Here is a 24,926-nt window from a genome sequence, read left to right on the forward strand (position 1 = left end):
CCTTAAGATCAGGAACAAGGCAAGGTTGCCCACTTTCTCCACTTCTATTCAACATAGTGCTGGAAGTTCTAGCCACAGCAATCAGACAAGAAAAAGAAATAAAAGGCATCCAAATCGGTAAGGAGGAAGTAAAATTGTCATTATATGCAGATGACATGATACTATATATAGAGAACCCTAAAGACTCCACCAAGAAACTATTAGAGCTGATAGATGAATTTAGTAAAGTAGCAGGATACAAAATTAATATTCAGAAATCAGTTGCATTTGTATATACCAATAATAAAACATCAGAAGGAGAAATTAAAAAAACAATCCCATTTACAATTGCTTCAAAGACTATAAAATACCTGGGAATAAATTTAACCAAAGAAGTAAAAGATCTGTACTCAGAAAATTATAAGACACTGAAGAAAGAAATGAAAGAAGATACAAATAGATGGAAACACATACCATGTTCATGGATAGGAAGAATTAATATAGTTAAAATGTCCATACTGCCTAAGGCAATATACATATTCAACGAAATTCGTATCAAACTACCAATGACTTTTTTCACAGAAATAGAACATATAATCCTAAAATTTGTATAGAACCATAAAAGACCCCAGTTAGCCTCAGCAATCTTGAGAAATAAGAACAAAGTGGGAGGCATAACGATACCTGACATCAAATTATACTACAAGGCTACAGTAATCAAAACAGCATGGTACTGGCATAAAAACAGACACATAGATCAATGGAACAGAATAGAGTCCAGAAATAAATCCATGCCTATATGGCCATTTAATCTACGACAATGGAAGCAAGAATGTACGGTGGGGTAAAGACAGTCTATTCAATAAATGGTGCTGGGAAACCTGGACAGACACATGCAAAAAAATGAAGCTGGACCACCTCCTTACACCATATACAAAAATAAATTCAAAATGGCTTAAAGACTTAAATGTAAGATCTGAAAGCATAAAATTCCTAGAAGAAAATATACATTTACAGACATTACCTGGAGTAAGATTTTTACTGATACATCCCTTCACACAAGGGAAGTAACAGAAAAAATAAACATGTGGGATTACATCAAACTAAAAAGTTTTTTCACAGCAAAGGAAACCATTAATAAAACAGAAGTGGATCCTACTGAATGGGAAAAGATATTTGCCAATGATATATCTGATAAGAGGTTAATATCACAAATTTATAAAAACTCACTCAACTCCAAAAAAACAAACAACCCAATTAAAAAATGGTCAGAGGATATGAAGAGCCGTTTTTCTAAAAGGGACATACAGATGGCAAACAGAAAAAATGCTCAACCTCACTAACCATCAGTGAAATGCAAATAAAAACCACAATGAGATACCACCTCACCCCAGTCAAAATGGCTATCATCAATAAATCAACAAACAACAAGTGCTGGCGAGGATGTGGAGAAAAGGGAACCCTTGTGCACTGTTGGTGGGATTGCAGATTGGTGCAGCCACTATGGAAAACAGTATGGAGGTATCTCAAAAATCTGAAAATGGAACTACCTTATGATCCAGCAATTCCACTCCTAGGTATCTATCTGGAGAAATCCAAAACTCTAATTCAAAAAAAATTATGCACTCCTATGTTTATTGCAGCACTATACACAATAGCCAAGACATGGAAACAACCGAAATGCCCATCAGTAGATGACTGGATTAAGAAACTGTGGTACATTTATACAATGGAGTATTACGCAGCCATAAAGAAGAAAGAAATCTTACCATTTGCAACAACATGGATGGACCTAGAGAACATTATGTTAAGTGAAATAAGTCAGAAAGAGAAAGACAAATACCATATGATCTCACTTATATGTGGAATTTAAGAAGAGAATAAGTGAATGAACTAATCAGAAACAGTTTCGGAGACATAGAGGGAAAAGTGAAGGTTGCTAGATCGGAGCGGGGGTGGGGATATAGGGGAAGGTGAAGGGATTAGAAAGCTGTCAGTAACCACAAGATTGCCAAGGGGTTACAAAAGTTAACTTGGGGAATGTAATAAATAATGTTGTAAAGATTTTTAGAGTATCCAATGGACACTTGTCTCGTTAGGGAGACCACCTCAGGGAAGTTTTATATGCCTGATCACTGCACTGTACACTTCAAGCTGAAACTGAACAATAGTGAATGTCAACTACAAGTTTATATATATAGTGGATGGGGTAGGGGGATTGACACAGTGTGAGGGATATAAATGATAAACGTCTGACTATTACTTTGTTTTGTGCACCTAAAACTAATAAAAAAAAATTAAGAATAGAATTACCATATAACCCAGCAATCCCTCTCCTGGGTATCTACCTAAAAAATCTGAAGACATTTATCCATAAATACAAGTGTGCTCCAATGTTCATTGCAACTATTTACAGTGGCCAAGACATGGAAACAACCGAAATGTCCTTCGATACATGAATGGATAAAGAAGTTGTGGTATATATACACAATGGAATACTATTTGGCAGTAAGAAAAGATGAAATAGGACCATTTGTGACAGCATGGATAGATCTTGAGAGTATAATGCTAGGTGAAATAAGTCAGACAGAAAAAGCAGAGAACCATATGATTTCACTGATATGTGGTATATGAACCAAAAACAGCAAAAGAACAAGACAAACAAATGAGAAACAAAAACTCATAGACACAGACAATAGTTTAGTGGTTACCAGAGGGTAAGGGGGGTGGGTGGTGGGAGATGAGGGTAAGGGGATCAAATATATGGTGATGGAAGGAGAACTGACTTTGGGTGGTGAACACACAATGGGATTTGTAGACAATGTAATACAGAATTGTACACCTGAAATCTATGTAACTTTTCTAACAATTGTCACCCCAATAAATTTAAATTAAAAGAAAAAAAATGTTAAATATACAACATTTCTTGTGACATGTGGTAGACATTCAGTAATGATTTTTAAGTAGATAATATTTTCCTCTAATGCCCTTCCTCCATCCCTGATCCCTGATTATGAGTTTCTGAAGTCAGGGAACACAGATTGTTTCTTCGCTGCCTAGCATGCTTTCTGACATATAATAGGTGTTAATAGAAAATATTCATTGAATGAATGAGACGCATTGATAGTAGGACATGGTATACAAATTAATGCCACAAAAATAGTTAAAAGAAGTTATCTTCTCTCAAGCTGATTAAATCCTGTCTGACATGAACTCTAATAATTTACTTAGCAAAGAGTTATTTGGTAGGAATGCAAAAGATAACTTTATTCCACCCTAGGTCTGGAATTATCACAAAACTGAGTTGGGTACATCCAAATGAATGAAGTTTTCCTGTCATGGCTTTTGACCTTCCTTCCCGTAAATCAGAATACAGCACAGAAAGTATAACCAGTCCTTTTCTTCATAAGATTTGGTATATCATATTTGCTGGTTTCAGTTGGCTCACATTTCCTAAGTAGTCCGTTACCTCATTCTAGTTCGTTGATGACTATTTTTATGAGGCTTTTTTGAATTGCTGCTCACCTAAATTCGCTTATTCATTTCTCTGCAAGCTGACTTTTAAAACGGCTTCACTCTTGTAGGATTGAATCATTATTCATTCTATATCCTGTTTCACTTGTTACATGGCTAGTTTTTTGTCTCTCTCTTTTCCCTCATTTATTCACATGAGCCCTTTCTGCTCTCCTTAACCTCTTCTTTAAGTGGTGCCATTCTTCCTTTCCTTTGACACAGTAAGCATGCTCTAAACATTTGAATTGATGAATTGTATTCTTGTTTGTGTATTTCCTTCTTCCTCTATTTTCATGACAGCCAATCCTTGGCCTCTTTGAACAACTGCTGCATATAAGACTTCATCTATGAATTGTTCATTCTGAAAGACGCAATACTATTCTCTTCACAGGGAGCAGTGAAGGGATTTGCCATCCAGGCAGTACCCACAATTACCCTGTGCTTTCCCCACTGCATACACCAACTTTTTTCTTTATGCAGCATGTCTTTCACTTGGTTCATAAATACCACATACCACTAGATGCCTGGTAGAGTGCTAGGCACTGGAGAAATAGTGGCAAACATGGCCTCGCCACCAAGCACTCATCTTTCTTATTTCATTTATGGACAGTCAACTCTTTTATCCATAACGTGGATAGAGGCAACTTCAAAATCACGTCTATATTGTTGATTGCAGGTGTACCCATCCTGATTAATTTTATGTTAAAAGTAATTTTTTTATTTCTTGAGATATAACGTTCAACAACTCCATGGTGTGCTGGAGAACTGACAGGATGCTCCATTCAAATGTGTCCATGAAATATCCACAGAGGCCCACATGATACTGCACAATGTTTGTCCAATATTTCTTACATGCACATTTCTATTGCTTCCTGGAATATCTGTCTTTGTGAGCATCCAGAGGGTAGGCAGTGGGACAGTTTGACTTGGTTTGTAGGGAAACTAGCTCAGAGCCATATCATTCCATGGCATATAAACTAAGGTATACAAGAGGCCACTCATTAACTGGACTTAATTAGTTTTCTTTTCCTATCTTTCTAAGAGCAGTGACTGTGAAATGAAATGAAATGACATGACATGACATGAAATAATAAAACTAATCACAGGCTGTAGACGTTTAGCCCCAATTGTGAGGCAACCTTTAAACATGGGCTACTTATCCTCCTTCTGTCCTTAAGGATTTTTAATTCCACCCTCAGCTCTAGCTGTACATCAGATAGCATATCTCCTCCTGGTTGCTTCACTGGGGCCTGCCTACCTTGCTATGATGTAGTTGGATGGCTCCAAATCGTTTCCTAGCTGAGCAGAATAAATTATAAGCTCTGGTGTAAATCTTTGTGGATGGTTCACACCCAGGGTTGTTTCAAACTACCTTGTCCAGCAGCTGAGTCTTTGAGCCTCTAAGCGTTTCTGTAATTTATATTTCTGAATCAGAAACTTTGAAACTATCCCTTGAGTAACTCAGAAGAATGTCTGAGGTTTTATTTTATTTTTGTGCTTGCCTTTTATTGTGTGTGTTTGGCACAGTAAATTATTTGAAAAACTACTGTCACTTTCTCTAGGAGCTTTGCAAATGACCTATTGGATAAATGGCCTTGTCCATTTCTCTGAGCTTTGGACTCATAGTTCATCCAAAGTGGGCCAGGGAGAGAATCTCCTTAGAGGAAAATCTATTTGATTACACTAGTCCTCCTTTATTCCTGGGGGATACATTCTAAGACCCCCCCCCGATAGATATACCTGAAACCGCAGATAGTACTGAACCCTATATGTACCGTTTTTTTCCTACACATATATACCTATGATAAAGTTTAATTTATAAATTTGACACAGGAAGAGATTAACAACAATAACTAATACTAAGAACAATTATAGCAATGTACTGTAATAAAAGTTATGTGAATATGGCATTATTAATTAAAATAAGGGTTCCTTGAACACAAACAGCTATACCATGACAATGTTATCTGATAACCGAGATGGCTACTAAGTGACTAATGGTACGAGTGGGGTATATAGCATGGATAAGTTGGACAAAGAGATGATTTATGTCCCAGTTGGGATGGAGCAGGAAGGGGTGAAATTTCATTGTGCTACTCAGAACAGTGCACAATTTAAAACTTATGAATTATTTATTTCTGGAATTTTCTATTTAATATTTTTGGACCATGGTTGATTGCCTGTAACTGAAACCACAGAATGCAAAACCGTGGATGGGGGGACTACTGTATTAGTAGTAGTAGTAGTAGTAGTAGTAGTAGTAGTAGTACAAGCAGGTTTTTCTAAAGTTGCAGAAAGCATTCAACTTATCTTCAAGAGTTGAATTATTTTTAAATGTCATGTTTAGGATTAAAAAAAATAAATTTATTGGTGTAACATTGTTAATAACATATGAACTTGAGGTGTACAACTTTGTAATACTACATCTGTATACTGTAGTGAGTGCTCACCACCCGAGGTCTAGTCTCCTTTCATTGACATATACTTGACCCCCTGTACCCTCTTCATCCTCCCCGTACTCCCTTCCCCTTTCATAACCACCATAGTGTTGTCTGTATCTATGAGTTTGGGTTCATATGGGTGAAATCATACTGTTCTTGACCTCATCTGTCTCACTTATTTCACTTATCATAATCCTCTCAAGATCCATGCATGTCGCCACAAATGGCAATAGTTCATCTTTTTATGGCTGAGTAGTATTTCATTGTGTAGGTGCACCACATCTTCTTTATCCAATCATCTGTTGAAGGACACTTAGGTTGCTTCCACATCTTGGCTACTGTGAATAATGTTGCAATGAACATAAAGGTACATATATCTTTACGAATAAGTATTTTGAACATTGTGGAATAAATACCCAGAAGAGGAATTGGTGGGTGATATGGTAGGTCTCTTCTTAATTTTTAGAGGCACCTTAAACATCATTTTTAAAACAACAGAATGTAAGTACTTAAAAATGACAATGTTATTTTAAAATAAAGCATTGCATTATAGCCAATCATAATCCCCAGACCACAAAATGGTTTTTCAATTTAGTCAATCTGTTTTAATCCAGGTTATCCCAAGGCTTGGCTAAAGTAGCCATGAGATCATCTGCTCCCCAATCCCAATGTCACTCCAGCTTTCTAAATCAGCACACATAAAAATGCATGGTAGGAAAGAAAGATGCTCTGCGACAGGGACTGGCCCTTGACTCCTAATATGGTCAAATTGCAGTTAACCAGAAAGCTGCGGGTCATCAGCACTGGGAGGCATTTTAAATTTATGTTTAACCAAAAGCCCTATTTTTGTCTTAAGCTTGTTGGAGTTGATGAAATCTTGCTTTCATGTATGAATACAGAAGTCTGTCTTTGAAAATATGGAGTGGATTATTGTATGACTGAGAACCCTGGCGGTAGCCCACATCACAAAAAAATGTGTGTGGAATGGCGCTTTAGTAATGTGATTAGCAATATTTCTCCACCAAAAATACCCGTCTCTCATCCTCTCTCCCAAAGTCTGCAGTGGCTTCTACATTTCCACTTCTGCAATTCATTCCTTTTAGTAAAATATTGCCCATGCTAGCAGGATCCTCCTAAAATACAGATACCTAAAAGAAGCAATAAATGAAATTGCTAAGACTATACTAAGAAGTCAATCAGATTTTCTTCTTCCCAGACTCAAGAAGGAAAGGGGCAGCAACTTTAGCTCATTGGTTGGGATGGCTGGGAGAAGTCCCTGAAAAGAATGATGGAACACAGGAAAGCAGAAAACAAATTAAGACTAGTTTAGTCCCGTTGTGTCCACTGGTTATTGTCTTAAACTGTAAAGAGAAGACTGATATCAGTTTGTGTGTGTATGTTTGTGTGTGTGTATGTAGGTTACAGTAGAATATAGAAAAATAATAATTTTATTATTTGAAGCTGCTGTTTTTGGGATTCTAGATCATTTAGATTTTACTAAATATCTAAGGAATTTGAAGGCTGTGTGGTATAACTAGAACAGGATAACTTCAACACACTCCCCTCTACCAGAGGAATCCAGATAGAACCAGGCCTGGGACTGGGAAAGAATGATAAATCCTCAGCTTCCCAACCCCCAAAATAGCTCTGATAAAGGTCTGATAATTTCAACTGGAGTGTACGGACAATAATGCTCTCTCTACTATGCTCTTAAGAACAGAATTTGCTTTAAATGACAAAAAGCCAGGTTAAGAGTGTTTTCTGGCCTTACATGGGTGGTGAAAATTAAAAAGGGTCAGACATCCCAAGATTAATGGGAAAGTACACCCTCCTCCCGTTTACAAAGACACCCCGTTGTCTTTCAAAAGATAACCAGCAAATTGCCATGGAAATCTGCCCCAACAGGCAGTGCTCAAGTGGGAGTCAGAGCCTTTGTTAGCAGGGCGTTGTGGGGGTTGGCACCATAGTGAACACAGTTAAGCCTCATTAATTCCCTGAATGGGGGAAAGGCCAATCTTGATTTGTAAGAAGCTTGAATTTGAAAATATGTTTAAAGAAATACCATGTTATTATTTCCAAAAACCTGCAGTCAAACTGCTGGCTGGGTCTGTGCTCTGAGCTGCTGGGACTCTTAAAGCCTCGAACAAACAGATAAGGACTGTAATTAGCATATTGGTCATTTGAATGTAAAGAATGTAAAGCAGTTAGAGTGGCACTTAAAAACCACGTGCTAGCATACTCTCCTAGCAGGCTGTCACTTTCCTATGTTTATAGTGTTAATTTGCCTAGCAACCTGCTCCTTTTCCTACTTGGCAGTAAACTTTAGCCTAGCATGTCAAAATTCGTTAAATTTTCCATATTAGTAGCTGGAATAAATAAGGAGTGTGTGTGTTGGGGGGGGGTGTGAACAACTTTTAAAAATCAACATGAACATATTTTAAAATTCTATTTAGCTGACCTTTAAAACTCATCAGTTGGTTCATATTTATCATTTGCTGAGTATGGAATGTATTCTCTTGGATGACTAAAAGGGGAGCAAGCTGTTTCAAATGCCCCTCCCCCACAAGTGGCCTGATCAAGTAAACACCAGAGAACGTTGACTGTAATGAGTTCCTGGATTATAACAAAATAAGGATTTTGTTATAATCAGGCTCAACAGGTGCTTAATTATATAGAACAGCAGCACATTGAAATCTGCATCTATTAAACAAGTCTGTGATGGTCAGCCAATCCTGCATGCACATATTAACTTTGTTTTTAAATTCATGCTTGAGACCACTTAATTTGAAGTGTGACTGAATTACGTTTGGGAAGGGGAAAAAGAGGGAGAGAGGAATACAGCTACAATTTTACCCAAATCGTCAATGTCTTCATTATTTTGCTATGCACATGGAAGAAAAGAGCTATGTTCTTTTCCTTGAACATACCATATGGCAGAAGGGGTGAGGACTGCAGAAAAAAGCTGGGTGAGGCTCAGAAATGACCAAACTTTAATGCCTGCCCCTTGGGAAAATTCCCTCATTCTTAATCCTGGCCTTGTGAGATTCAGACATTCCAAGAAAGATGGCCAGAGGTTGCGCACAAACCTAAGGAGGAAAGACAATCCTTGAACAATAAAATCCCTAATGCAGTGGTTCCCACCTTAACTGCACATTAGAATCTGAGGAGAGTTTTAAATATCCTGATACCCACATTCTTGCCATACAATTAAATTAGAATGTCTGGGGATCAACCAAAGACTACCAGAGACAAGACTGTAGTCCCACAAAGTCAAATTTATTGAAGAAGTGCATTGAAAAGAAGGGAGAGAGAACATATTTTGTAACATTTGGGATCCCACCAAGTGATTCTGAGGAAACAGGAATTCTGAAGCGCAATCAGAAGGGGGTATTGACTAGGAATTGGGTATTGTCATGAGAAGAGGGTGACTGAGCAATTGGGAATCCCTAGTAATAAATGAATATAGCAAAGTACGTCTGGAGCATCACTGCTAAGAAAGCAGTAGTCACTCAAAGGAGGTGGAGGTTGTTATGGGATTTTATAACCGCTGTGTGACCTTGGGAGAAAATGTTTTCCACTAACTTTGCTGCTGGGTTTATCTGTCTGTCTTCCCAGCCTGATTAATAGCAGAACTGCTTTTTCTTAGTCCAAGCTGATTCTTTCTTTCACTCCCGAGCAAGTTTTGACTGTTCCAAGTGTTGGCCTTTTTCAGAGTGGATGTGACTAAGAAAAAAAAAATTGACGATAAGATCAATTATTAATAGTTTTGTTATTTTCAGCTGAGTTGGTAAATTACTTAATGGAAGAGTGCATATAAAACTGGTGAATTTTGAATAAGGCCTGTATTTCAGTTAGTAGTATTATATTAACGTCAGTTTCCAAGGTTTTGACAATATACTGTGGCTGTGCATACTAAAATTAATACAATAGTATACTAAAATATTGGGGGAATCCCGGGGAAGGATACCTCAGAACTCTCTGTACTATTTCTGCAACTTCTTGTGAGCCTTAAACTATTTCAAATTAAAAATTAGATGTAAAAGATCATTAGTGGGAGGTTTGTGTTGATTATCTAAATAAGACTTTTTAAAAGTAGTCTGACTTTACCTATGCTCTCCTCTGCATAATCAAAAATTGGTTGTGCCAATGTTCTGTTATGTATCACTGGATTTGAATGTACTGGAATTTAATACAGTACCCATTATGATGTCAGTCAACATCCATGTCTATCAGGTACAGATCCCTGTGGGGTTATAAATATGATACCAGTTTGTGCATCTGCAAGGTGCCCTTTTAATAGAGTCTGGAAATATGCCTTAAATAGCCCCAGGTTGGAAAAGGAGGGAGAAAGCTATACAAGTCAAAGGGAAGAGCAGGAGAAAAGAAAGGCACAGAGGTATGAAAAGTCTAGGTATATCAGGGAAACGATAGTTTGATGCTTGGGATGTAAGGGAAGACTGGTGGGAAAGGAATCTGGAAAGATGGGTTGGAGGTGGAGTATGTCAGTCTGGATGTGATTCTCCACTCTCTGAAATTAAGGACTTTGGACTTTCCTTGCAGTACTTACTACATGTACAAGGTTACTTGGGTACGTATCTTTTCTGCCCAACTAGATTCCAAGTTCCTTAAGGAGATGGTCCAAGTTTGGTTCATCCTGTAACATTTGTAGCCCTCAGCTGTGTGCTTTGTACTTAGTAGGTGCTAATAAAAATGTACTAAGAATGAGTAATGTATTACAAAGATGCAGTTGATATTCCCTCTCCAGAACATCTGAAGCCCCAAGATAATGTTAAGTGAGGTGTTTAAACCACAGGGAAATGACGGTAACGGCAGAAAATCGAACAACTCATTCCCCTCAAGCTCTCTTTGTGTCTGGCTTTGGTTACTGGGTATGGCCATGCCCTGCCATCATTGACACATGCCTCCCATTGCCCCTGGACCATGCCATGATGACATCCTATGAAGAGAGGTAATGTGCCTTTCCCTAATTGATTTAGTATTCCACTCACACCTCCCCTCTATTTAGCTTTGCTGGAAGGTTGCAGAGTTTCCTCCCCAGCCACCACCTGTTCTTCAGATCGCTGAATTATAGCAAACATAATGGTTTAGGCAAGACCTGGAGATGGTAGGTAAGGAACTCCTCAACAAGGAGATTTTCTCCAGGATTTGGCTGACATACATTACATAAGGGGATCTCCACCATGCCTGTTGGTGATTTTTTCCCTTCGCCTCCTGAGATAAATGGTCCATTGCTCACCATTTCATATTGGGCCTGGAGATGGGGGTACTTCTGTTCCTGACAACCTCATTATGTGGTTATCAGGAGCAGACACTTCCCAGGTTGTCACGACAACCAGTAATGATTCAAAGCTTCCCTGAAAGATCTGTATCTCTGGCAAATAATCAGCCTTTAGCGCTCAGCAGATGCTGAACTGAGACAGCCAATCATAGGTGAGCTGGGAAAACATGACTTCATAGTCCAGCCAATCCAAAAAATATTTTAAGATTTGGTGTTCTATTTCTCTGCTTGGTTCTTTGTCCCTTAGATTTTTGTCCTCCACTTTCTCCTATCTCTCTTTTTCTTCTGGTAAAATGGAGAGAACAAGGAAACCAACTTTCCAAATTCAGTTTACTTTGCAGTTTGACTCAGGTTTGGAAAGCGCAGTGATCAGAGTGTGTGGGGAAGGAATGTATAGTGTGATCCACTGAAGATCAAAATCAGAGCATCAACTAAATTAAAAAATGTGGTTTGATGTGTAAGACCATGGTGTAAGTGGGACTAATTAAAACCAAGTCAAAGGAGAGGAACTTCCTAATTCTCATATTAATTCATCCAGAGCCACTTACCCTTAATTGTCTTCTGCTTTCCTTTTGCTAACACCTTGGTGGAAGGGAGGAGGGCAGAGGATGTAGGCTTCTGAAAGCTAACAGGTTCTACAGGGCAGGTCTCTAACTGGTGCTAACTATAGCAAAGGAAGGGGAGAAATCCCACCATTCTCAAGATCCCACCATAGGGAGCGTATGTAAATGAGGACTCATCAAGTCAATTGAGGAGGTGTATTTATAGCTCTGAAATCTGTTAAATCCCCTGTTGTTACATTAGCCATTTGCATCCATACAAGAGCCCAGAGAGATAGGCAGGGCAAGCTTCACAGAGGAGAAAATTAAAGCCCATGGAAATTTGAGTCTTGCTTAAGGTTTCCTAGCCAGAAGCTAGACAAGAGTCTGGGTATCCTGATTCCATGGCCATAACTCTGAAGGCCCAAGAGAATGGTGATGTCTTAGCCATGGGCTTCCCTCTTTCCCCAAACTGTTTTTTAAGGAACCTAGGATGAAACCTTTCGGCTTCTCTGAGGCTCCTTGCTTTTTGGCCAGCAGGCTGCCGACTATGTTGCTTCCTACAGGAGAGCTGGAACCCCTAACGATGAGAGTGGAGGCAGGAAGGAAATGTCCCAGTAGGGCCTGACCGTAGTGATGGCAACAGGTTGTAGTGAGCGGACTCCAAAGAAAGAGGAGTGGGCAATGTGCTTCCAGATAATGCTTTGTGCACTAGCTATCAAACCAGGTTCTTCTATGTTCAGAGCGGGTGTAGGGGTGAGGGAAGGGTTTTAAGTGCAGCTGCAGTAGCAAAAGATAGAAAGACTGAAAACCATAGAGACCCAGAGTCCACCACTGGGAATAATTTCTGGCTGTGGTACTGGAGGCTGAGGTGGGAAGGGAACCAGGATATCCAGGCTTCTTTTCCCCTGTGGGTTTTACATTTCTGTCCTGCATCCAGTGCTTGCCCAGGTATGGCTCAGGTCTGCCTGGCACACCATAGCCTTTATTGAACCATTGACCTGGAATTCAGACCCCTTTTGGGATAGCAGGGATGTTTTTCATTTGTTTTTTTGTTTCATTTTTTCTTAACCCAAATAAGGCTATATTTTCCTTTTTTCAGGTTTCCTACATTCAGAATACTGTCGATGCTTATTGTAAAAAAAAAATGTACAAACAATACAGAAATATATAAAGAAAATGGTTAATGTCCCCAACTACACACATATAACTACATGTCTCCCTTCCCAACTTTTTAATTTCCAGAGTCACCCTATTAGCAGTTTGGTGTGTATAATTACAGTTTAAACACACACACACACAGTTTCTGTAACAAAAACAAAATAATAGTATATATGCTATTCTGTCACATTTTTTCACTCAAGAATGTGTTAAGGTGTTTTTCTATTTCAATACGTAGGAGTCTACTTGATTCTTTTTAGGTGATGTATACTATTTCAAAATACGTTTATACCATAATTGATTTAACAATTCCCTTATTGAGGGACACTTGGATTGTTCTTTATGTAAATGTGTTTTGTTTTATTTTTTTCATTCTTACGTAAGATACAGCAGTGAACCTACTTGAATATATCTTGGCATGTTTTTATGAGTATATCCATAGTCAAATTCCTTGCGTTGAAATTCCTTGGTCAAGTGGCATATGCATTTAAAAATTTCCTAAGTATTGTCAACTTGTCTTCCAAAAGGGCTCTGCCACTTTACACTCCCATCAGTGGTATATGAAAATGAACAATGTTCCCATTTTCTGGAATTTGACTGGAACAGGTTTGAAGATACTCTTTTTAGTTTACTTCCATTGCTACAAGCTGCATCCCAGAGTCACTCATTTCTCATGTGACTCAAGGGACTGGATGGGTTGGTGCGAACCAAAGAAGAAATACAACTAAAAATGCCATGTAGGGTGGTAGAAAGAACACAGAACTGAGTGTGGCAAACTTGGTTTCTAGGACCATTGAGCAGGCTACTTTAAACCCATTCACTGGGCATCCACATGCTCATCTATGAAATGAAGATCATAGTAATTGCCATAGTACACTGCTGTGGTTGTGAGGATAAAGCAAAAGTGGTCTGTAACCTGAGAAGTAGGATACATATGTCAAGTGGTTCATTTGATAGTGTTGTTATTATAGCCTTAAATCAAGGAGCTTGAGGAAGGGAACAGGACAGTGGGAGTTGAGTAGGAAAAATTACACAGATGAAATCTTTAAAACATTTCAGCTTCCCTAAAAGTTTCCATGCAGTTGTCCTATATTCTTGGAGAACAAACTATGTTGGCAGTAAAGACTGCTTTATGGTATCAAGAATAATATAGGTTACCCCCCTTTCACAAGAAGACTGAAGTCTTTTGTGCTGGGCCTGGCTATTAAGTCCAGTCCTCTTTCTATGACATCACTATGTTTTAATTTGTCAAGCATCTAATAGGATTTTGGCCCCGTGCTGCTTTCTATAATCATCAGGGAGAGAAGAAGTACACACACGAAATATTCAAATAACCATATGTAGTGACTGCATAAATAGCTCTGAGTTATAGCACAGGCATACAGGAGGATTAAAGTGAAACCAAGTACCTTTTAATTACACTTTAAATTGATAGCCTAGAAGACCCAAGTTAAATCATTAGACAGAAAATCCAGTTATATCATTCTATTTCTTTAAAAGGTGTTATTATTTAAAATAACTCAAATAAGTGCATTTTACAAATCAGCGATGTAACATTTAGGTAAATGACATTCATTTACATCAGTGCATATTTAGATTAGTTTTACCATAATGTGAAAACAAAAATCAATGTGATGGGTTATTTTTTTAACTCCAAAGTTAATTAAAAATATATCTGTAAAATCATTGGAAGTAGAACCATACTGATTTCAACCCATCAATTAGGGATTTGAGAAGAAGCATGATGGGTATTTTGTGTTAGGAGACAAGTAACCACTATGCAAGAAAAAAAAAAGCTATTTAAAAATGCCTGATTTTTTGAAAACATCAATCTGGTATAATCTGTTGGATTTTTTTTCAAAGAAAGTATGTATTTTAATAGAACGATAATACCACGTATTATGTTAGAAAAGGCATGGGCTTGGGACTCAGACAGAGATACAAATCCCAGCTCTGCCATTTTCTGCAAAGTTCATGTCATACTCATGTATGCATATATATTTTTAATTAAGGAAAATAAAAAGTAGAATGCAAAGTGATCCTTTGAACAGTCTGAAGTATGCAGTTCACTTAGTCTTTGTCTCCCTCTTTCCTGCTTTGTCATAGATTGGAAGGGTCATTGTTCTTTTTTCAGTTCCCAGTATCATCACAATTTAAAATAAATTTGTCCAAAGAAGCATCCCATCCTCCAACTTCCCCAGATATTGTCTCTGGTGAATCTAGAGGCCTGCTGTGTGACTTTTCCTAAAATGATTTTGGCAGACATATTAGTTCACTCTTGGTCTTGAAACTTATTTTGTTGGCATTATGGAGAAATGATTGCTGGATGTTATGTGGAGTAGAGAATATTGGATAGAAGCACATTGTCATGCGGGGAGACCTGCGGGGTCTCTGCTCCCGCTCCCCACACAAGAACGCAGGATATGGTGAGGCCAAAAAGGAACACCCACGGAGCCATAGGTAGGGGAGTCATACCACTTTATTCTCTCTGGCGGCACTATACTCTCACTGGAGGCTGGATACACACTGTCCGCAAACCGCCATCCACGCTTGCCAGCCCAGCCGCCATCTTCTTGCTAGCCCCATCCTTCTTCTCTCCTTCTCCTTCTCTCTTTCTAGCCACAGCAGTTATATTGTGGCCAATGGCTCACTGGTTACAGCTGACGGCCAACTAGCCACAGCTGATGGCCATGCAATCACAGTTGGCCATTTACTACCTGAGCCAGCACCTGTCTATGTGAGGCCGAGAGCCTGGAAACTACTCTCTGGGGCTCCGCCCCCACACTCCACCCCTACAGGCTCTCGCCTCACAATCTACGCGACAAGCGTCTTCCGCGAGGGGACCTGTGCGAGGAGCCTGGGGGTGAATGCAATATCCTGGACACAGCCAGGCTCTCTGGGCACAGCCAGGGTTTCTCAGGGCACCACCAGTGCTTCTGGGCACGGCCAGACTTCCTGGACTTCTTAGGGTACCACCTGTCTTCCCGGACACAGCCAGGGTTTCTCAGGGCACCACCAGTACTCCTGGGCACTGCCAGACTTCCTGGACTTCTTAGGGTACCACCTGTCTTCCCGGACACAGCCAGGGTTTCTCAGGGCACCACCAGTACTCCTGGGCACTGCCAGACTTCCTGGACTTCTTAGGGTACCACCTGTCTTCCCGGACACAGCCAGGGTTTCTCAGGGCACCACCAGTACTCCTGGGCACAGCCAGACTTCCTGGACTTCTTAGGGTACCACCTGTCTTCCCGGACACAGCCAGGGTTTCTCAGGGCACCACCAGTACTCCTGGGCACAGCCAGACTTCCTGGACTTCTTAGGGTACCACCTGTCTTCCCGGACACAGCCAGGGTTTCTCAGGGCACCACCAGTACTCCTGGGCACAGCCAGACTTCCTGGACTTCTTAGGGTACCACCTGTCTTCCCGGACACAGCCAGGGTTTCTCAGGGCACCACCAGTACTCCTGGGCACAGCCAGACTTCCTGGACTTCTTAGGGTACCACTAGTTTCCCCGGGCACAGCTAGGATTTCTCAGGGCACTGCCACTTTCTCTGGGAACAGCCACACTTCCTGGACACAGCCAGGGCTCTCAGGGCACTGCCACTCTCTCTGGGAACAGCCCGACTTCCTGGGCACAGCCAGGGTAACTTCAGGGCTCAGCCACACTTCCTGGACTCAGCCAGGGCTCTCAGGGCACTGCCACTCTCTCTGGGAACAGCCCGACTTCCTGGGCACAGCCAGGGTATCTTCAGGGCTCAGCCAGACTTCCTGGACTCAGCCAGGGCTCTCAGGGCACTGCCACTCTCTCTGTGCCTCTCAGGGTACCCTGCTGGAACAACAGCGACTCACAATCAAGGTGCTTACATATTCTCAATGGCGGCCAGTCAAGAGACAAAAGCAAATATCCCCCAGTTCCACTAACAACAGTTCCCAAACAAACAGTCAAGCGGTCCATTAAATTAGGGATGGAAGGCAATTCCCCATAGTCCATAGTCATTCACCAGGGCTGTCCTGGGGTGAGGGATGACCTTGACCTCACCCTCATCTCCCACGGAGGACTCAGCAAGCGTTACCTCCTGGGACTATAAGTCCTGCATCCGGGCTGCCTGAGCAGGAACTTCCCGGCCCACAGGGCTGCAACGACCTTCGCTTTCTCCGGCCTGTGCTGGTTGGGGAACTGTCCACATCTTTCCACCTCTCCACGGGCTCCATCTCTCCAGCAGCTGCATGGCTTTTCCTGTGCTGGTGGGAGAACCGTCCACGTCCTCCCACCCCTCCACGGGGTCCAGCTCTCCGGCAGCTGCTCCTCCTGGTCGTCCAGAGACTGAGTGTTCATACACACAAACTGCTCCACTGTCCTTCGGGGAGCTTTGGCCGGCACCATATCCTGCCGACTACGCCATGTGTCATGCGGGAGACCCTGCTCGCTGCGCCATTTGTCATGCGGGACGGCCTGCGGGGTCTCTGCTCCCGCTCCCCATACAAGAACGCAGGATATGGTGAGGCCAAAAAGGAACACCCACGGAGCCATAGGTAGGGGAGTCATACCACTTTATTCTCTCTGGCGGCACTATACTCTCACTGGAGGCTGGATACACACTGTCCGCAAACCGCCATCCACGCTTGCCAGCCCAGCCGCCATCTTCTTGCTAGCCCCATCCTTCTTCTCTCCTTCTCCTTCTCTCCTTCTAGCCACAGCAGTTATATTGTGGCCAATGGCTCACTGGTTACAGCTGACGGCCAACTAGCCACAGCTGATGGCCATGCAATCACAGTTGGCCATTTACTACCTGAGCCAGCACCTGTCTATGTGAGGCCGAGAGCCTGGAAACTACTCTCTGGGGCTCCGCCCCCACACACATTGAGGAGGGTAATGACCCATGTTGACCATTTAAGTATGTGAGGATATATTTATCTTTTAAAAAAGTTTGAAAGTGGAGAGGAAAAATCACCCATAATCCTATACTTTAACTTTTATAATTTTATGTTCTTTCCTAATCTTTATTTGTAGGCATATTTTACATTGTAATTCAAATGTACTTATTAGTTTGCATTCTTTGCCTGTTTTATGACAGTTTAATGTCTTCTTGCTGGGATTTACCATAATTTCCATAAGCTAGTTTGGGGGTATGGATTTTGATGTAGCAAAAGATGATATTTGGAGCTAGATTGCAGGCTTTGGACACTGACAAAAATTTGATTTTTTTCTTAAAGACAAGGGAGACCATGGAGGGTTTTAGGGAGAGTCACATTTTAATGAACTTAAATGCATATATATCTATAGATATATAAATTTGAAGTATATTAATTATTCGTTTTTGTGTATAATGCTGTTTCGAAATGTGTGTTTCTTGCACAGAAAGGTAGTTTCTCTATCTAGATTGTCATCTCTATGAATCCCACTGCCATATCTGTCTCTCTGAGTTTACCATGCATTCCAGAGACTCCTTCAGTGTAACCTGCTTGCCTGACAGGTGGTGTCCCAAATTCAAACCATTCTCTCCCCTAAAAGAGTGCCATACAGCTGGACAGATTTCCTCCCCTGAAAATTTATCTGAAATCCCAGTCTTCCTGAGGGGGTCAGTTATGGAAGAGACGTGAATTTCCCACTCCCCTTCCTACTGTCAGGCGGCCGTTTCTTGCTGGCCCAACCTCTGTCTCCACAACCTTGACAGTGTAGAAGTTTCCATCTTATTTTCCTTTCCCTCTCCCTGTTCCCTCCCTTCCTGTTTCTTTCTCTCTCTCTCTCTCTCTCTCTCTCTCCCTCCCTCCCTCCCTCCCTCCCTCCCTCCCTCCCTCTCTCTCCCCTTTCTTCCCTTCCTTCCCTTCCTTTCTTTCTTTTCTTTTTTTCCTTCCTAGGCGCTTCCTGCCTGGAAACAAAAGATTGGTCCCCAGTAGCCCACTCAGGGTGATTTTAGTTTGATGCTCATCCTCTGATTGGCCTATATACGGTGCAGAGCCCGGGTGACGTCATAGCAGAGAAGGGCTAGGGAGCGGTTGTCTAACTGGACTCTACCGCGGGCGGGCAGCTGTTGGCGGCGGGCGGTCTGGGGTCTCGCGTCGGGGGCTGGCGCTTTTCCCTGCCTGAAGCAAGTGTGCGGGGCCGGGAGGACAGCCTGGGGGGGGGGGGAGGGATCAGGCTGGCCCCGGGGCTGCGGCTTCAGCTGCGGGGCTGCGGCTCCCCAGCCCCGCCAGCACGAGCGCTTGGAGGTAGAGGAAAGGTCTTGACAGGGTGGCTGGACCAGTGGCAGGTAAATCCCGCGATTTATGGCACCTAGCTCGCTCAGGGGAGTGGGTGGCGGCTGGGCATTGCTTTTAGGCTGCTGGGCAGATTTTCTGCTTTCCCGGACCCTCTCCCGCTCTCGCGGCGTTTCCAGCCTCAAGTCTCCGACGTTGCTTCCCTGGATCCCTGAGACCCAGCGCGCAGTTTGCAGGATTTCGGGTCATGAACGTGGACAAGTGGGTGTGTCAGGGCCCTTCCCAGGGGGCTTGGGCCCCTTCGCTGGGTCAAACCCTAGATTTGCTTATTGGGGCCTGGGCCACTAGAGGCAAAATCCGCCCCTAAAGCTACGTCAGCTTGTAAATCCTTTGCCGTCTACCCGCCCCTTCCCCCAGCCACTGTAGCAAGGACGGTACCACCCCCCACCAGGGGGAGGAGTGGTGGCGGCAGCTCTGGCAATTCCAGGGGAGTGGGAAGAGCCCTACCTGAGCAAACAGAAAAAGTGACGATTTTCTTAAAGGGGTGGTTTCCCTCCTTTCTTTTATTTTTCTTTACCCCTTCCCTTTTTTGGTGGAGGGAGGGTAATGTCAGGAGGGCTCTTTTCTTCTGTGGCGTTCGGAATGATGCAATGATGTCCCTAGAAAGCCTGGAGTCCCCCAGTTGGCTTTTGTCTTTGTCTGGGGAGGGGGTCATTAAGTCCACTGCCCCCCTTCCTTGTCCCCCTCAGCTCCTAGGAGGCATTGCCCTCAGTTTGTGAATTGGTTCTGGGAAGATTACCGCCGCACTTTCGAAGAGATTGAACATTTTAGGTTCTTGCTATTGCAGATTTTCCTTCCTTAGGTGATGGTTGAGGGATGGGGTGGGGTTGGGGAGCGGCTGGGGGGTGATGCCAACGGGCAGGGAGCCAGAGGCCCCACTTGTTTGTTTGTTGTTTTGTTTTGTTTGGTCCCACGTTTCAGAATCCAGGCCAGACTCTGGACTTGAGGGTTCTGGGCTGTGATCTGTAGTAGCAAAGGAGAGAAGGGTGAGTGGCTTTGTTCAGGAAGTATGAAAGGGGCGGTTGCAGCGCTATTTTTTAAAATGGCTTTAAACAGTGAAGCCTTTAGCCATGTTAGTCTTGCTCCCCCCATGGTTTTTCAGATTCAAATCCAGGCCAACTGTATGGCTGTCTGAGGTGTTGGAACAGAAGGAGGTCCATTCCTATTGGTGACAACAGTGTGGTCCTGTTCTGAGATGACCGAGGTATAAAGGTCAGTGTGGTTTTCACTGGGCCATTTGAAAAATTATAATTGGGCAGGTCTGTATTTTGGTACTTGAGGCGCATAATCAGGAGCATTTTTGGGCAAAGGGGCTTAATATGGTAATGGATGATTAATAGGCAAGGGCTTGGAAAGACAGCCATGTAAGCCTCTGTTTCTGGATACAAATGTCATAGCCCACTTCCCCATGAAAGAGGCAAAATGAGGAGAGACTGGGACGTATGCCGATGTAAAGCTCATAGCTGAGAATCTCAAGGACAGAGGGACCTTGAGGGTTAAGGAACAGACCCTCCAAGCCAGCAAGTGGGCCCATTAGGAGAGACCTAACAGAAAAAGGAGGTTCAGCTGTGATATAAGTGCAGGCAAGGGGCCACGCACCTGAAAGGATATTCCAAGTAGCTGACAATTCCTGCAGGTTGCAGAGTTTTGGGTTGGAGGTGGAAATAGTATACAGAGGTGCCACAAAAATGTATACACATTTTAAGAAAAGAAAAAAAAACTATTAAAATTGTAATACTCAATATATACCGATAACAAAAGATGAATACAAGTCACGTTTCACTTCTGCAATTACAAGAGGTGCTCAAAGTGGTTACCATCAGCATCTAGAAACTTCTGATTACGGCAAACTACTGCTTGAGCAACACTGACCAAAGTGTCTACTTGTATACATTGTTTTGGCACCCCCAATATACAGCAAACAAGCTTGCTGAGGTCTTTGGGGGAAGAGCAGTGGACATGGCAGGTGAGGGACATGAGGACTAACTGTGAGGATGGGGAGTTGCTGCCTCACCAGAGACTCTGCTATTATGAGGTCAGAGACTAAGCTACTATAATGTCGAACAGAGTAGCCATGGTGGGGGGATCAGATCTAGAAATCAGAGTAGGTAAGATCAGATGGAGTAGGTAGGAACAAAGTGGTAGAAGAAAAAACTGTCTTACCAGGAATCCAAGGTCCTGATTTCCCCGGTGAGATGGGGAATTTGGTGTTTGTGACACCTGTGGCTCAGCCCAGACTTAAGGGGACAAATTCTTGATTTTTAGGGAATCAATAGCATTCCCGCCCTTGTAACCCACCTTTGAGAGCCAGTATCTTTTGGTTAAGGAAAGGAGAAGAAACTCCATGAACGGCAGCCTCAACAACCAGCTCTTTCCTCCTGGGTAAGGAGAAGGGAGTGAGGGTCCAGGGCTCCGAAGGGGACTGGGAGAGCTTTGAATCTGTCCTAGACAGGTAGGTGGATTGCTTTTAGATGGGGTGGGCCAGGGACAGGTCTGAGGCCCTTGAGGCATGGGGTATATCTGCCTGTGCTCAAAAAAAAATTCTTTTTAAAGCCCTCATTCCCAGGCAGGGGCCCATGGGACAGTGTAAGGGATGAGTGATAGCGGAAACAACTACCCTAGAAGGTAACTGCAGCTTAAGCTTCAGCTGTCCTGTTTTCCCCCAACTTCTCCACCCGCCATAGGCTAGGTGCTTTCATCTGCAGGGCCTGGGGTGGACACACCTACCAACTCAGCACTATGCGGCTTCTCCAGAAGGGGGCAGGAAAGAGCACGCAGTGGAGCACAGGGCTGGAGTCCTCCATTTCAGGTTTGAAGCCAGTCTTGAATCCAGTAATAGCCAGACATAAAATCTAATATAGGGGTATGTGGGGACAGCCAGGAGTGCAGGTTCCAGGCTCTCGGCCTGACGTGGAAAGGGGCTGTCTCACGTAGTAAGTGGCCATCAACTGTGATTGGATGGCCATCAGCTGTGGCTAGTTGGCCGTCAGCTGTAACCAGTGAGCCATTGGCCACTAATATAACTGCTATGGCTACGCTAGCAGAAAATGGGGGCTAGCGAGAAGATGGTGGCTGAGCCTGCAAGAGGCTCAGTGAGGGTTGCGGATCGTGTGGCTCCTGTTTCCTGTGTCTCCAACCCAGCCGCCAGCAAGAATATAGTGGTGTGACTCTCCTATCTATGGCTCCGTGGGTGTTCCTGTTTGGCCTCCCCATATCCTGCGTTCTTATGTGGGAAACGGGACTAGAGATCCAGCAGGTCGCCCCGCAGGACAGGATACCAAAGAACCAAGTGAACCCCCAGGTCTGGCAGTTTGTTTCCATTTCCCCGCAGAAATGTGCAGCTTCCTATCATACTCTCCGACTTTAGAAGGCATTTGAATTTCCACATGTGGTGATTACTCGGTGATTACTCGAGTCACTAAGCCTAATCCAGAGTTTAATTGGAAATGTTAATCAATGCGATGGATCCGTGTCTGATTTACATATTCGGTCAATTATCTTCAGGTTAAGGCAATCTGTGCTGCACTCAGGGGATGTGATGAGGGGCAAAAACGCATAGCTACAGCTAGGTGTGTGGGTGGGAAGCAAAATGGGGGAGGTGAACATTGAAGACTGGAAAGAGATGAACAATTTACTGGTGGGGAATGGAAACCATTCCAAAGGCATGGGCAAAGAGAGGGCTGGGAGACTTATGACTGAGGTGAAATAGGATGGTCTTGAAGGCCACAAAGTGGAGGTGGAGTCCAGGGTTTTGCTATGAGGTGGGAGGGGGCTAGATTTGGAGAAGGAAGTGTTTTAGGAACTGGAGGACCAGAAGCTGGTGTGGAATGAATTCTGGGAATCGGAAGTCAGGCATTCTGGTTTGAGTATTTCTACCCTTTTCTGGGCCTCAGTTTGCTTGTCTTACAAACAATGGGGTTGGAGGAGGTGGTTTCTAAGGTGGTCATGAAATGTTAGAATGTGGGTCCATTCGGTCTTGGTAGTAAACACAGGTCCACTAAAGGACAGCTCTCTTCCCCAAATTTACCCCTTCTAAATCACACTCCTTTTGGTATACTGTCCAATTTGGGGGAAAACAGTACAAAACAAACCCATAACCCCTACACAGATTTCATCTCTTTCAGCAGTATGACTTTATTTTTATTTCATGTGAATGAGGAACAGTAAAGAAAAGAGAAGCCCAAGTGGAGAATCTGCTAAGGACCTTATAATATCCAAGCCCACGAAAAGCTCTATGGGGATCTTATACAGATCTTAGGTGGTTGGAGAAGAGTGGAGGGGCAGAGATTCGCTACTGGCCCTGACTCCCTAAATGAATCTCAAAACAGAATTTTTTGGAGTAAGGGTGAGGAAGGGGGCTTGGCTTGGGGTTTGGAGCCTTTCACATCTATCTTTCTCCCCCATCTGTCTCTGAGCCAGGTGGACTTTTTGGAATTCTGCAATCCTCAAGAGACCTACCCCTAACAGTCAGCACATTCGCGCCGTCTAGTGACTTCAGTGGACACACCTTTGGCAGAACTCCCCATACATCTCATATCCCAGCTCTGGTGCCAAAGCTAAACCCTTGTGCAGCTCTTACTCACTGTAGAAAAGTGCTCCAGTCCTTCCAGCTGGCCTGAAGGAAAGACTCAAGGCAGCTGTGGCTTTCTTAGGCCCTTCTCATATATGTATGGGGCTGGAAATTGAGAGAGGGAACCATGCCCTCGCAGTGCCCATTTTCTTCCTTTGGGCCTGAAAAGGGCTCCAGAATTAGTTTCCAAGATATCTTCAGTGCTGGGCCAGGTACCTGCCATGAGAGGGCTCTGTGGTAGAGAGACTGGTTATCTGCAGCTTCCTTCACCCACCCCCAACAAGGTGGCAGCCCTAGTCCCCATATAGAGATGCTGGCAGGAGGCTGAAATGCAGCAAGGTTGGGGTGCTAATAGACACAAGATGGGTGTGCTAATCCCCACCCCACACTTCAGGAGGAGGATGGTCCACAGGTGCACACACAAGGCAGTATAGACACACAACATGATATAGACATACATAGACATATGGCTTAGCCACATGGTACATACACAGCATGGGAGAAATGCAATAAACATACAACACAGTGCAGACCCACAGCACATACACAATACAGTACTGAAACAATACATACAAAATGATATAAACACAACTCAGCACACATGATACAGACTTTATATACACACAACATGGTATAGATATGATATGGCACACACACAACATAGTACAAGCACATAAGGCACACAATACAACATGGTACAGGGAGCAACACAGATATACTTGATCCTGCATGTGCTCACTCACAGGACACACCCCCAGGCCAACAGGAGTGTGGCCACCAGGTGGAGCACTGTGTCCTGCCAGTGGCATCTGCACTGACTCCTGCTGTGCAACTGGTGGTTTTGAGGCAGGCTGCTTGGAATTAATAAGCGATGAAGGGAAGTGGAGACAAGCCAAAGGAAAGCTCCGGATCTTGCGCAGAAACAGAGGTACTTGGTTAGTACAGGTTGGTGCATTTCTCCCCACCTCCAGCCCCCAGATCTTTTAGTGTTATCCCCCACCACCATGGGTGTATGCTATCTCCCTGGGACCCGCCCTCAGCCCTGGGGATAGGCAGGAGGCTTTTGTGCAGCCATTCTTTGTCTTGTTCTTTTGTAGCTTTTGGTTTATATACCACATATCAGTGAAATCACATGGTTCTCTGCTTTTTCTGTCTGACTTATTTC

The 24,926-nt window shown here is 43.1% G+C and overlaps 1 protein-coding gene across 17 annotated transcripts in view; it reads left to right on the forward strand.

The window, feature by feature from the left end:
• The window catches only part of PAK3 (p21 (RAC1) activated kinase 3), a 415,175-nt gene that overhangs the window by 168,232 nt on the left and 222,017 nt on the right, over nucleotides 1–24,926 (forward strand). For 2 of the 17 annotated variants that reach the window (XM_074324349.1, XM_074324350.1), the window contains exons 1-2: nucleotides 18,905–19,184; nucleotides 20,294–20,403. The exons of 3 other annotated variants lie outside the window; for them this stretch is intronic. The gene's annotated coding sequence lies outside the window, so the exon portion shown is untranslated. Of the gene's footprint in view, nucleotides 1–18,904; nucleotides 19,185–19,370; nucleotides 19,393–20,293; nucleotides 20,404–21,456; nucleotides 21,574–24,926 lie in introns of those variants that run through there. 12 more of the 17 variants (XM_074324360.1, XM_074324363.1, XM_074324351.1 and 9 more) reach the window with 11 other exon arrangements.

The sequence above is a fragment of the Rhinolophus sinicus genome, chromosome X (genome assembly GCF_036562045.2).
Source record: "Rhinolophus sinicus isolate RSC01 chromosome X, ASM3656204v1, whole genome shotgun sequence".
Lineage (NCBI taxonomy): Eukaryota > Metazoa > Chordata > Mammalia > Chiroptera > Rhinolophidae > Rhinolophus > Rhinolophus sinicus.